Raw genomic sequence first — 3,886 nt, forward strand, 5'->3', positions numbered from 1 at the left:
TTTGCACTTACTAGTCCAGTTCTCCCAACACCATTTATTGAAGAGGCTATTTTTTACTCCGTGTTGTGCTCATGCCCCCTTTGTCAAATATTAACTGACCATAGAGATTTGGGCTTATTTCTGGGTTCTCTATTCTGTTCCATTGATCTGTGTGTCTGTTCTAATGCCAGTACCAGACTGTTTTGATTACAGTGGCCTTGTAGTATAGTTTGTTATTGGGTATTGTGATCCCTCCTACTTTGTTCTTCTTTCTCAAATTGCTGAGGCTATTTAGGGTTTTGGGGGGGGGTTCCAATATAAATTTTTGAAACATTTGTTCTAGATCTGTGAAATATGCCCTTAGTCTTTAATAGGAATTGTGTTGAATCTATAAATTGCTTTGGGTAGTATGAACATTTTAATGGTGTTAATTCTTCCAATCCATGAACATGGTATATGCTTCCATTTGTTTGTTATCTTCTTTTATTTCTCTCTTCAGTGTTTTGTAGTTTTCTGAGTACAGGTCTTTTACCTCCTTGGTTAAATTTATTCCTAAGTACTTTAGTTTTTCTTTTGCTATAGTAAATGGGATTTGTTTCCTAGTTTCTGTTTCTGATGTTTCATTGTTGGTGTACAAAAATTCCATTGATTTCTGAATATTGACTTGGTATCCCACTATATTGCCAAATTCACTTACTAGGTCAAGTAGTTTTCTGGTGGAGACTATACGATTTTCTATGTACACTATCATGTCTTCTGCAAATAATGACAGTTTTACTTCTTCCTCTGTAAGTTGGATGCCTTTTGTTTATTTTTCTTGTCTTATCACTGTGGCTAGAACTTCCAGTACTATGTTAAATAGAAGTGGTGAAAGCAGACACCCTTGTCTTGTTCCTGAACTTAAGGGGGAAGCTTTCAGTTTTTGCCTATTGAGTATAATGTTGGTGATAGGTCTCTCATATATGGCTTTTATTATGTTGAGGTATGCTTCCTCTGTTCCCACTTTGCTGTTTTTATCACAAATGTGTGCTGGATTTTATCAAATGCTTTTCCAGCATCTATTGATGCAATCATGTGATTTTTGTCCTTCGTTTTGTTTATGTGATATATTACATTTATTGATTTGCTGATATTGTACCATCCTTGCATCCCTGGAGTAGATTCCACTTGATCATGGTGTATGATCTCTTTAATACATTGCTGAATCTGGATTGCTAATACTTTGTTGAAGATTTTAGCATCTATGTTCATCAGAGATATTGGCCTGTAGTTTTCTTTCTTTGTTATGTCTTTACCTATTTTTGGAATTGGGATGATACTGGCCTTGTAAAAAGAGTTTGGGAGTCTTCCCTCTTCTTGAATTTCTTGGAATAGTTTGATAAAGATAGGAGTTAACTCTTACTTAAACATTTGATACAATTCACCTGTGAAACCATCTAGCCCATGGCTTTTGTGTGCCAGGAGTTGTTTGTTTTTAACTATGCTTCAATTTCACTAGTTGTTATAAGTCTATTCAGGCTTTCTGCATCTTCTTGATTCAGTTTTGGAAGATTGTATATTTGTAGGAATTTGTCCATTTTGCCCAGGTTGTCCAATTTCTTGGCATGTAGTTGTTCACAGTAATTTCTTACAATCCTTTGTATTTCTGTGGTATCAATTGTAACTTCTCTTTCATTTCTGATTTTATTTATTTTTGTCCTCTCTTTTTTTCTTGATTAGTCTGGTTAAAGGTTCATCAATTGTGTGTTATCTTTTCAAAGAACCAGCTCCTGGATTTATTGATCTGTTGAATTGTTCTTTTAGTCTCTCTGTCATTTATTTCTGCTCTGCTCTTGATTATTTCCTTCCTTCTACTTATTCTGGGCTTTGTTTATTGTTGTTCCTCTACTTCTTGTAGCTGTAGGGTTAGGTTGTTTATTTGAGATTTTTCTACTTTCTTTAGGTAGACCTGTATTGCTATGAACTTCCCTCTCAGGACTGCTTTCTCTGTGTCCCATAGATTACGGGTTGTTGTGTGTTCATTTTCATTTGTTTCATGATACTTTCTGACTTCTTCCTTGATCTCATTGTTGATCCATTCATTATTTAATAAGATGTTATTCAGTCTCCATGTATTTGAATGTTCTTGAGTTTTTTCCTTGAGGTTGGTTTCTAGTTTTGAAATATGGATTGAAATCCATTGTAATCTGATTACATGTTTGATATGATTTAAATTTTCTTGAATTTGTTGAGATTTGTTTTGTGTCCTACCACGTGGTGTATCTTAGAAAATGTTCCATGTGCATCTCAAACGAATGTATATTTTGCTTCTTTGGTGTGAAAGGTTCTGTGTGTATCAATTAAGTCCATTTGATCTAGAGTGTCCTTCAATGCCACAATATCCTTGTTGATTCTTTGCTTGAAAGATCTATCCATTTTTGATAATGGGGTGTTAAAATCCCACATAATGACTGTGTTGTTGTCAATATCTTTCTTGAAGTCCTCCAAGATTTTCTTCATATATTTAGCGTTCTCCTATGTTGGATGCATATATGTTTACCAGGGTTGTACTCTCTTGTTGGACTTACTCCCTGAAGTATTACATAGTGGCCTTCCCCTTGCCACGTTTTGTATGCACCCTTTGTGAAACATCTTATGTACTCCTTGGCTTCCAAACTTCCTATCAGCTAATATTCCATCATTGAATGTTCCATTATTTGTCACAGGATCAGGTAAGTATCCCAGTTGGAGGCAAGAGCAAGCAGACTCAACTTCCACCTACTTGGCCACCAACTTCTCTCTCCCCAGATGAAACAGACTTTAAAACAAAGGTTCATACCTGCTGTGAGTCTCACTAAACTCCTATGCATCCTGGGTCCACCAGAATTCTGCGCTCACGAAATACCACAAACACTATATGCCTAATGATTTTTAGAACACAAGCAAATTAGCTAATTCACATAAAAATCCTGACTTCCAGTTTCTATTGAAAGAGTGGGAGAAATGGCCACCCTGGGCCCATACCAGTTCTGTAGTAAATGCTGCCATTACACAGCACATAAGCTCTCCACCTGCCAGTCCCTTCCACTCTGTATTTCCCTGTCCATAGCGAGGCTGACTGCTAAAACCACTTATCTGTACTTGTTTCTTTCAAAGGTACAAACATGAAGAATGGGCCTAGGACATGTTTTCCCAGAAAAAAAAAAAAGGAAGCCAGATAATGCTCTGATGTGCTTTTTAAGAAAACACATCCAAGCATCTGACGCCTACTTTAGAGTTCCCACTGTGTACTGATTAGAAACAATGAAGCTTCTTGGATAAAAGCTGAGTTTGGGGAGCCAACAGAGAGCCCCGATGGGGAAATACAGTCACAGCAAGCAAATGGGCTCAGGAAGCTGCTATCACTGAGGCCAAAGAGCTTGGGAGAAGTTCCTCTGCAGAATGGAGTAATGAGGAAATCCCATGAAATCAATTGAAGCTTGAATGGTAACTAACTAAACATGGTGGTTGATTCAAACCTTAAATGCTAAGCAAGCAGCTCTATCCTTGAATGGAACTGAATTTTACCCCTCAAGAGAAGAAAAGCAACTGGTCACCCCCATCAGCCACCCAATAGCTGACTTGAAAGCAGGATGCATTAAACTGAACACAGCTGGAAGGCAGAAGGGAAATGCAAAAATGCATGGATATCCCGTACGTGCAGCTGGGTCACAGAAGAGGTTTGCCAAAGAGCAGTAGGGAGAAGGGGAAAATCCTTAAAAAAAAACTGTTCATTCACTTTTCATTTTGGACAGATTATTCCCTATGCTAAGAATAAAACATACTCCTCAGTAATAATGAGAGGAGCATGCTCAGGGCTAGTCTGAGGGGCAGGGTTTGGTTTCTGCCCCCTCTTGGCAGGGAATAAAAAGAAGCACACCTTTATACA

This window comes from Desmodus rotundus, chromosome 3 (genome assembly GCF_022682495.2).
Source record: "Desmodus rotundus isolate HL8 chromosome 3, HLdesRot8A.1, whole genome shotgun sequence".
NCBI classification, from domain to species: Eukaryota; Metazoa; Chordata; class Mammalia; order Chiroptera; family Phyllostomidae; genus Desmodus; species Desmodus rotundus.